At 23.0% G+C, this 12,208-nt stretch overlaps 1 long non-coding RNA gene across 1 annotated transcript in view; it reads left to right on the top strand.

The window, feature by feature from the left end:
* The first annotated feature begins 1,516 nt into the window (after nt 1-1,516).
* The window catches only part of LOC129612164 (uncharacterized), a 99,328-nt gene continuing 88,636 nt past the window's right edge, over nt 1,517-12,208 (top strand). Inside the window, exon 1 of the long non-coding RNA XR_008697211.1 lies at nt 1,517-1,694. This is a non-coding gene — a long non-coding RNA (uncharacterized LOC129612164). The remainder of the gene's footprint in view (nt 1,695-12,208) is intronic.

Genomic DNA, 12,208 nt, shown 5'->3' on the forward strand with positions numbered 1-12,208 from the left:
TAAACAAAATGCAACAATTAAACCGCTATTTCCCACACTTTGTCGCAACTTTTGAACAAACTCCAAAAAACTAATTATACAAGAATTTTAAAAATTTGATTAATTCTTGAGCTGAAACAACGATGAACTGGCGGGCAACATTATAAGCTAGGGTTCAGATTTCAGTACCAAGATATTTCGTATAGAGTAACAAAAATACAGCCTTATAATTTTAATGAGTATTTTAAAATTGTCTATTTTAAAGCTTGTCGAAGATATCAATTGCATGTTATTATAATTTGCTTACATGTTTGCTCTTTCCGGAACCCTTATACGAAATTTAATCACACACTGCTTGTTGGGAACTCAGGAAAGATAAATCCATAAATTGAACTATTACTTATGTATGTATGTAGATATATTTTTAATTTACATTAAAACAACAGTTGTTGTTTTGTCGTCACCACACAATCAATCCCAATATTTTAAAATTAAAATAGCTACTAACATATTTCAAAAATTTAATACAAAAAGTTTTGCATTAAATTCAAAAAATTATACATAACATATTTTCCTGTTATCCTGCCCTGTTATCTCTTCATTTTGTTTTCACCTTTCTCTTCTTTTTCTGTTATGTTCAATTTCAAGTTTTTCAACTCAATAAAACAATAATTATTATTTTTATAAATATTATCAAAAATATTATTTAAATTTAATACCGGCCGGCATTCAAAAAAAGATAGAAAAATAAAAGAAAATAAAAAAAAAATTTTCCAACTCATTTTACATACATGTTCTCGTTTATACCATATTCTCAAAATAAAAACAAAAATTGATTACACTTTCCCTCTCTTTTAAATTCTCTCAAATTAAAATATTGAAAATGAAAAATTGAAAATTTCCCAACATTTTACATATTATATTTTTTATATTAAAAATTTCTGACTTTTACACTATTTAGGCACTTAGACAGTTAGACCACTTACTTATAAAATAAACAGATTTTTCAATAAAGGGTAGGAAACTGACAGAATGTTAAGTTAAAATTGCTTTGAAAATATAAAACTATACAAATTATTAAAAAATGTAACTAAATTTTGAAGGAAAATTTGTTCGAACAACAGGATTTTTATTTATAAATAAAATACGAGAATAATTTAAAGAGAGTATGGTGAAATTTCAATATATTATTTGAGAGAAATTTCTAGGTGGTGAAATTCTAAATACAAAGTGATAACTTATAAGGGGAATGTAATTTTTTGAAATATGTATAAATGAATAGGTACAAAATAATATGTTGAAATTATTTTAAATAAAAATGTTTAAAGAAAAATTGGGAAATTTTGTTTTTCTCTTTGTTTTTATATAAAGGAAATTTATTTTATTCCTTAGTAATTTTAAAGGAATATATCTAATTTTCGTTTACAACATTTTTTATTTTTTATTCAATTTTGTAAATTTTCCTATACGAAAAAATTCTCTATGTTATTTTCTTTTTTTCGTTCATTTTAAATTTTCAGTAATAAACGAACGATTTTAGTGTTTAGGTCAGTTTTATCGCGCGGTTGAAGCTGTTCAGATCAAGAAGAAAAAAATTATTAAAATTAAAATTGAAGAAAAAAAAATATAAAAATTTTTTTTTAAAATAATTTTTGATTAGAAAAATTTGCAAAAGAAAAAAAACTAAAATTATTTTTTATGTGAAATTATTAAGTGTATGTATAAATTTTAAAATCCCATTTCTAGTTCTCATTTATTGGGATTACAATAATATTGGTTGCACCCAATTGTTACTTACAGATGCTTATCTAGAATTGAAAAGTAAAAAATTAGTTTTCAGAAAAAAAAAAATGTGTCAAGTTCTAATAAATTCTAAAAAAAGAAAAAATAAGTAAAAATAAAATTTTGTTAAACACAAGAAAAAAAAATAAAATTTTTTTATTAAAAAAAACTTTTCGAATCGGTCACAGTTTTTTTTTTCTAATATTCTAAATATTTAAAGATAAAAAAAAAATTAAAGAGGAAAAATATTTCCTCATTTAAATCATTCACCGTATACAAATCTTAAATTCAATTCTATAAAGTACGAGCAGAATCACAAAATAGTGAAATTTTTTTCTTCGTTTCAGGAATTTAAAGGAAAATTTTAAAAAACAAAAAAAGAGAACAAAAAAAAAAATACTTTTTCTTTCACACGTTCATATTTTTCCTAGAGTAAAAGTAGGTTATGAAAATATATTATGTATATATACACACACATAAATATACACTATTTTTATGTATATATATGCAAATATATAATATATATATGCAAATATATGTATATATATATATATATATATATATATATATATATATATATAAGCATTAAAATTCGTACTTATATATAAAATATATGGATAGTGTATAGTTATCTATGTACGTATATTTACATACATTTGTGTATATATACATATATATCATGAATACATATATATGAAATTTTTACTCTTGGTATATTAGAATACTTATTCTGAAATATAAAATAATATTTTTAAATGGACTTCAATTGTTTAAATTACAATATAAAACAAACATACAAATCGCTATACAGAAAAATATATTTAATACATTTAAATATTACAATTTTCCTTAAATTCTTAATTATAATTTAAATAATTAAATGCACGCATTTTATATCCCTTTTTGCAATAAAATTATATATATATGCATATAATATCAATATATGTTATATATAAGCTTTACAATTTAAAATGAAACTCTTAATAATAATTTTAATTTAATAAATTAAAATATTATATATATATATATATATATATACATAAATATATGTGTATATGATATATAATTTACAAAGTTAATATAATTGCATATATATCATCAAATATTGTATTTAAATAATAAAAATATAAATATATATAAAGAAAAAAATATATGATATATATGAAAATAAAATAAATAGAGATGATCTAAAAAGAATTTTTTTTTTTTTTTGAATTTGCTGAGTAAAATTTATGAAAAATATAAAAAAGAGTACTTATATATTTAGAAATATATATATGAAAATAATATATTATACATTCAAATATATATATGTATATGTATATATTATAAAGTGAAAATTTTTAAAATTATCTAAAAATAAAAATATTATTTTTATGCTGACCAGCATCACTTTTTTTATATTATATATTAAGCATATGAACATTATGATATATGTAGGCATATATAACGTATATTATACAAAAATTATTCAAAAAAAAAATATATATTTTGAAAATTTATGAGTATATAATATTATAATGTACATGATATATAATGCCCGTATATAATATTGCAATATCAAAAAGTTATATATGTATAAAATAGACAAAATTATTATTTAATACTTCATATACGAAAGTTTAATGTAGGTACATTGTGTAAATAAAGTATATATATAGTTGTTGTTAATATATATTAAATGTTATCATTGTAATATTATATAGAATTTAATTCGAGTTTTATAAAAACATTTAATTATATTTTTTTACTTATATACAAAATATACGAGTATGTGATTAAAATTTCGAATTCCAGAGACTATATACAAAATTATGCTTACTAATTATTATATATGTACATGTTGATATTTGAATTATTATTGTTGAAAATCAATTCAATTTAAAAAAAAAAGTGAAATTAATAAAAAATTTCAATTTGAAATTATAATAATGATAATAAGTAATATTTTAAAATATAATTTGTATAATGAAAATTCAATGAAACTTTAAAATAAAAATTTTTAATTACTTTTTATTAAAAAAAGAAAAATTTAATAAATTATTAATTATTATTTGCAATAAGTATACAAACATATATATTTTATAATTGTTGTTGATATTTTTTAAGCGTATTCATTGAGCAAATATACAGAAATACAATTTAAAAATATATTTTACATGCAATATGTGCATATATGTATGTATGTACATTAATGGCAAAAATGAATGTCTATTGTCATTTTTGACATGGTAAAATAATGTAGGAATACAATTGTAGAAATGTGGGGCTTTAAGAAGGAATTTAATAATTTTACTATAAATTTAAGACCTAATTGAATTGAAATTAATTCCAACTTTAGATATATGCAATTTACAAATAATTAGACCTCGTAAATCCCGAAAAACTTAAAGAAAGAGAATATTAAAATTGAAATGAGTTTCAATGAAAAGTAATTTTAAGTATTGATACATTGATACAATAAAGTACAATTAGAATATTTGCATTGGTTGAAAAACAAATTTAAATAGAAATTTTAAACTCAGTTTTTTTTTAAGCTTGGTTATGTAAAATGAAAATCTGTATGAAATATTTTCATATATATACATATTATATGAGCTTAATTGTAAAAAGTGTTATTTACAATTAAAAATATAGTTTTGATTGTTCTCTTATTATTCCTCCAATTATTCTCCAATTATCGAAATTAATCTTATTTATTATTCGAAATTAATCAAATTTACAAGTAATTTACAAGTAAGTTAAACAAAAATTCATGTTGAATTAGAGCCCGAACTATCTCAATGTTACCGAAATTATACCTTGAGAGTACAAATATATATAAGGCACAATAAGACTAGTATCAAAAGTGCTAGGACCATCATCCAATACGAGTATTATGATAATAAATTTTAATATTTTGAAATTAAACATTTTTTTGGTTGAAGAATTTCAGGAACATTCGTTAAGATTTTCTAAATTTGAATTTATAATCGTAATATGGCGCAGTTTATTTACGAACGTAAAACTTCAAATGCTTAGTATAGATATAACATTAAATTCGAACATTTTAATAGCGGTTCCAAATTAATTTCTTTACATTCTTCTGGGTCGGAATCCATATTTCAGGAAGAAGCGAATAAATAGAAATTTCATAGTATTTTATTAAAATCCCTATATCGTTGTGTTGATCTTTTAGTTTCTTAATGTATGAGCAAAATCAATTTTCAATTGAGCAAAATCAAAAATTATCACATTACAATTATGACGTCTTTTAACGCATCTAAAGATATAATTATAACGTTGAAACATAATCTTTCTACTTCGTATAAAATTAAATTTTCAAAAAAATTGGTCTAATCCTTCAAAGTGAATTAATTATTAAAAAGAGTTACAATTAAATGATTTGAAGATATAAAAGACCAGAGGACTGACCAGACCATATTTATGTACGAATAGATTAATAATGTCAATACATTCTTTTTTTTGTTTTTTCTTTTTCTTTTAATAATTAATTTGTCTGGCCATTGTTTAAAACAAAAATAATATAGATTGACACTTAATTAATAAGTGATTAACATAGGTAAACAAATTCAAAGATGGTTTTTGTTAACAAGAAAAATAATTCAATTGGATTTATTAATGAAGCATTGAAATTTTATCTATTTATATAGGATTCTATAATTAGTTATTATGTATGTTTGTATGTATGTATGTACATTTGCTATGATTAAAAATATATTGTTATCATACATATTACACTAGATGTCTGCCACTGTATAAAGGCTGTGTTTGTGTATTAAATGCGTTAATTTAAGAATAAATATACGCTTTTCTTAGTTAAGTTTATTGACATTTCATTTAATTTTTATGGAATGTTGACAATAAACTTGAATAATAAATTAATAAAGTAGTCTGAGTTACATAATGTGTTTATTATTAAAAAATTTTAGGAAAAAGGATATGTGTAGAATCACTAAATAAATTGGTATAAAGTATTTATACTGTTTTTTTTAATTTTTGCTGTAAACGTCATAATTCTGTGATTCAGAACTTGTTCAAACAGTCATGAATTTTGTAAAATTTGAATTTGAGAAAGTTAAGGTTATATAAAAAGAACTGCTGTCCTATTATTTCTTATTAGTTCCGAGTGATCATAGTTTATTTAATCCATTTGCCAAGTAACGTATTCTGGATGTTCAATACTTGTCTAAGAATTTTCTAAAAAATATGAACGAAATATTCGAAGACTGATGACATATTGAATTATTATTGTGCTGTTAATGTTTGAAAACGTTTTCCGAATAAAAATCTGAGCATATATAATAGAAGCTCAAACCTAATGTGTGAACTAATTTTAATGTTTGACCAAAGAATATTTGATTAAATCTAATTTCGAACTTCTTTTATTTTAGAAAAAAATGTCTTTACTCAACTTTTAATAAATTCTCCTTAAAATTCTTGAAGAGAAATACTTTCTCTTAGTTTCTTTTTACTGATTCTGACTGGACGCATTAGACGAATTTCGCATCGTTAATATTTATTTTCAAAATATATAGATCATTACAAATAATTAATTTATTTTACATGGACATCAATCTGAAATTACTTACAACTTTCCTTTTCACACTTAGGCCAATTTTATGTTAAAATAAATTTCTCCCTAATTGTTATTGATATAGTGCCTTTATGGTACAAATTTATCAAATTTTATAAAACACATAACCTATATATTACATAACTACAATAATAAGAACCCTATACATGGCATAATATATGGCATATTACACAATTCTATAGACACTATTAAATTTTGTAAACTATTCCGGTGTGATCTTTGACTTTGAAAATTTATTTTATTTTTTTCTATGTTTTTTTTGTTCCCTACATTTTCCAGTTGCTGCAGCATTTAGTAAAAAAATGAATAAATAAACATCATGTTTAATATGAAATATTACAACATTCTTCTATATATATCATTTTGTATATATATATACACATGTAGATGTAATTATATTAAATTTTAAATGAATGGCTGTCAAATTTTTCAAATAAATTATTGAAAAAAATAAATATGTATAAAGAATAAAATACAAAATTGGAAATTTTTTTATTTTACAGAAAACCCACTTAAACCACAAATTATTATTCTATAATAATTTGTAAAAAATATTATAAATTTCCAGACTTCTGGTATAACAGCAGCAGTAGCTTCTTTAAATACATTATTACATATTTCTGACTTTAAAAATAATTTAGAATGAAATAGAAATCGGCATTTTTATTGTTGTAACAAAATATTCTATTTTTAAAAATAGAAAAAAATTTTGAAAAAATATCGGATGAAAAGATTTTCTGTTTTTGTTTTTTTTCTTATTTTAACATATAAAAACATTTTGAAAATCTCAAAATTCATCAAGTGCAATTAGCAAAAATGATTCAATTTCATAAAATATCCCAAACTCAAAAAAATCTGGAAGAAAAAATGTAAAAAATATTCCACCCACCCGTCATATTTCAAAAGCTATAGAAAAAAATCAAAAAATTTTTAATATACGCATAGCTTTAATGAGTAAGAGTCAAAGAATTGGTTTGCAAAATAGCACATTTCTCTATAGAAAAGAAGTGCGATAAGAAAATACCGTTGTCAAATTTTTCTAAACCGATCAAAATTGTAATTTTATGGAAATAATTTGCTGGCAGATGAAATTTTAACAGCGAATAATTTCAGGAGGCGAAAAATTGAGAAAAGAATTTTTTTAGCGAACAATAACTTTAATCTTCATAACCTGTTAAAATTTCAAATTTCTATGACTTGCCGTGTATAAAACAAAAAAATTGAAAAATCCCATTCACAATAGTAATTAATCGTCGGTATTCACCCCTATCTCAAATAAAAATTTATCTCTCCCATTCCAGGATAGAAGCGAAGAATGGCTACTTTTCTGTGACTGTTCGATTTGAAAATATAGAACTAACTTTTACACAATAATATGTCAATCAAATGACATTTCCTTCGAAAAATTCGAGTTTCATGATCCTATTTCAAGAAAACCATGAGTTTCTAGATCCTATTATTTATTTTAGGGAAGAAGATGGAAAAAGCAGTCTTAAATATTTTCGTGCTTCCAAAATTCCAGCGTTACATTAACGAACTGATGGTTATATGGACGAGATTAAAACTAGTAAGAATATTTTTTTTGCCCAAATTTTATGAAAGACGAGCTAAAAAGCGAACTGAATTATTTTTTATTTGTTTGTTTCTAGTGTTATTTTTTTTGTAAATTGCTTAGAGATACAAGCGATAAACTCGTAATTATTTTCTTTTAGTTTTTCTTTAACATGATTTTTTTCATCTGTTATACAAAAGAAATAAAAATGATTTTCTAATATGCTGCAATTTTATTTCCGCTGTTCATCGTTTTTTCTTTTGTTTTTTTTTGGGGTGAAAAAGCATATAGACAAAATAATTACTGAACAGATTGTGATTTCATAGGAGAAAATAAAAAATGTAAAAGAAAAATTGCTGATACATGAATCCAATATTAGAAAAACTCAATTTTAGCTGAAATAATCAATTAAGTGATAACAAAATAATTTACAAAAACCATATTGAATTTTATTTTTCAGAATGAATCAATAGAGTAATTGAATGGTTTTATTATATTGATTGTTAAATTTTAAAGAGCTTACAATTGACATTGTAATCGAAAGATCTCGTTTCTTTGTTTCAGTGTAAAATTAGTATGCCAAACATTATTTTATTTATTATTCATTAAATTACACTTCTTGTGAAATATTTAAAATTTTTTAATTTTTATAAATATCAATTCTGGGAGAGGTGAAAATCCATCTAGCAAGCTTATTTTATTTTCTTCTTCTTTCAGCAGCGAATGAAGTTTTGTGCTAACTAATATTTCCCGTTAATTTCGGTATTCAAAAATTAATGACAAATGAACCAAATCTTTCCGAAGAAGTGTGAAAAAAATCACTGTTCTCTTTTTATTACTGTTAACCACTATTTTCGTTTTCTACTCTTGCTTTCATAACTATTTACTTTAAGCTACAGCGGCAGTTATTAATATATGTATATCTATCTTTTATATTTTTATCTGTCTTGCCTACATAAAGTTCTTAAAACTTTTTCACTATAAAAGTTTCGGTGTAGAAATTTAGGCCAAATAAGATTTTTAAAAAAATTATTTTGTCCTGTCTGGGCAAGAGTTCATATCACAAGTCGAAATTTTCGACTTGTGGTAATTTTTCTTCTCCCGTTTTTTTCCTGTTCCTTCATTAAGATCAGAACTAATCACACAACCCGGCCTCACTCATTTTTCTATTATCACGTCTTTTGGAAGTCTATCTATACGATTCTTATCTCAATTGATTTATTTCATTGCAAATTTATAAAATGCTATGTTTTATGATAAAAGCATTTATTGTTGGAATTTTGTTTTTAGGTGATAATCTTTTCTAAATTATTATTTAGTAAGAAAAGTATTAAGTGCGGGTAATTTCTTAGAATTTCATGAAACCGAACCACTTCGATGGGCAAATTTTTATGTTATATACAATTATACCTATGTACAGAAGACCATAGCAAATTTACATTGCAAATTTATTAAATTCACTTAAAATTCTGTTATATTTTAGGAATTTTCCAAGAATTTCCCAATATACATAATCTGTATTTTGTTTTTCATATTTTTATGTTTAACATTTTTTATTTTATTTGTCATTAGAATAAATAGAATAATTTTTTTTTTAGTATAACTTTAGCCACTGGCCGCATAAATTTTATTACAAAACTTCTATAAATATAACAATATTTTTTTTTTCTGATTTTTTAAATTATGTAGAAGACACAAATAATATACTAAAATACTATATGTATATACACAATTAAACAAACAAACATCCATAAAATAATGTTCATATGTAAATGAAAAACTTTTTCAAATTTGTTTCAAATGGCATGGTCTCATAATATGCAGATATGTACGTTCGTTCACCCATACATGTGTATTTGGCACCGAATATTAGTAAAACAAAAAGAAAAAATAAAATAGAAAGTTTCTATTAAAAAAATTAAACCACCGCCAGTTGTTTTTTCTGCCGCCAGCAATACCGAAAGTAACAATAACAACACTTTTTTTCTTCCTCTCATATTTTAATACGATTATGCCAGCCTATAAGTTAGTGTATAAACTATAGTTTATATACAAGAAGTACTGCCGTTTTTGTACACATACATAAATATTTTGTCACATTTTCATAAATCACACACACATGCATGTTGGAAGGAGATAAAAAATCGGACATGTTATTAATAATATTATTTTTGTTGTACAAACACACAAATGTTAAGTAAGTGAATAACACAGTCATAGTGAAAGACCACTGTGAATTGCTATTTTCTTTATTATTACCTACATAATTTTTACTTTTTATACATGAAGTTATAGTTAACTAACTAGGCCTAATAATATGACATAAAACTATTAATATAGATTAAAAAATATTTATAATTATTTATTGTATATATGAGTTTATCAGTAAAAGTGTGGATGTGTTGAATATTGTATTTATATCACAAGAACTATGAAATATTCATTCTGGCATTGGTACTTAGTAATTTGTTTCAAAAATAAAATGTATGACGCCTTGTAAATAAATTTTATTTACTAATAATATGGAAGAGATTATTAATTGTTTTATACATAGACAATAAACAATTATTTTGTAAGTGCTGTAAAAGTGTGGGTTTTTGCTGTAAAATAATAAATACATGCGAATGTGCTTGTGTTTCGCAAAAATCCGCCTATCCGGATAATCTCATTAGGAGAGTCGATTCACATACACATCAAAATCGCTCGTAATTTTGTATTTGTATAATTGACTAAGTTTTCAAGCACTATTGAATTATAACTGCTACAGAAGCATATGAATAAGCGTCCTTCCGGATCTTATAAGAATATTTATAAGTCGGCAAAGTTTTAATTTTATTTCCTTCATTTTAGGCGGCCTTTGACATCTTCTTTGGTGGCAACAGAATTCAAATTATTGTCAATACAAGTATTAGCAATCAATTTCAATATTGTTATAAAAAAATTTATGCCATAAAATTATTAATATAGCTATGTAAATATATGCTCTTAACAGTAGATTTTTCAATCAGGAAAGGTCAAGTTTTATAAATATTTTTGAACTTTATAATTAATATAAAAGTTTATTATTCAAATACTATTGAGTGACTAAAATGTGTATTCATATAATAAAATATAATGCAAAAGGTCAAATGAAAATATAAAAATTATCTAGAAGTTATTAAATTAATTGATTTGAGTCATTCTATAAAAATATACAAAAAATAAATAATTGAATAGAATAAAAACGAAAAACCAATGAAATTTTTTTTTTAAAATAAACAAATTTTTGTAAATTCCACGCTTTAAAATTAAGTATAGTGATATTTGCAGTGAATACAGACGTACCAGTATAGAAGCAGCTCATATAAAAGAATTTTTTTTCGAAATTTGCCCGATTATAAAAACGTCGGTTGCAAGCAAATATCTTTTAAAAACGCATATCGAAAAAAAACGTAACCCCCGAAATCGGAATTGCAGTAATACTTATGCGGTCTCCGTGAGAGGACTTCATATTATGTTATGTCAAGATGTTTAAGAATTTTGAGTGCCACAATAAATCATAGTATGAATTTTGAATTAAACACAGCTAAAAAATTTAAGCTTGCATTTTAGTGAATCATAATCCGCAATTTACATTACAATGAATATTAAAACCCAACTACTACATAATGTACTAAATGTAATACATTAGCATAAATGTAAAACTGATTTTGAATCTATTCTAATCAGTAAGCAACATTAATTGAGTCTGAATAAGTCAGATTGATTTGAATTTTGATGGCGCTCTTTTTTACTCAGTTAATTTTTTACTCAGGTGTACCGGACTCACGTTGAAAAGCACAATGCTTGATGAAATCAACTAGACTGCCAAAAAAATTTTCTCTCGTTTCCATTTTTATACTCTTGATAAAATTTTCTAAATTAAAAAAAAAAAACAAATTTTTACCAGTCTACGCTAATCTCTTTTTTGACAGACTTTATCTAAATTAATTGGCAAATGGTAATTTTGAGCACATGGATATTGTAGTTAGTTTGAGTAAAAAATGAACCAAGAATAAATTTCAAATAAAATTTATAATTATTATGTTATTTTTTTTTCTTTTATTTTTTAACTAAAAATTAAAATATAATCTAAAGAAATAAAAAAAAAAAGAGCGAAACGTTAAAAAAATTTCTGTTTTTTCTATTCGTTTTTTAATAAAATGTTATAAAACTAGAAGAAAACATACATTTGTCTATGTGCGGCGCTATACATTATATATGTTTGACTATAGGTGTGATCAATTAGGAAAAACTAAATAATGGACGGATGAATAGCT

Source organism: Condylostylus longicornis, unplaced genomic scaffold (assembly GCF_029603195.1).
Source record: "Condylostylus longicornis isolate FDR11 unplaced genomic scaffold, ASM2960319v2 ptg000062l, whole genome shotgun sequence".
NCBI classification, from domain to species: domain Eukaryota; kingdom Metazoa; phylum Arthropoda; class Insecta; order Diptera; family Dolichopodidae; genus Condylostylus; species Condylostylus longicornis.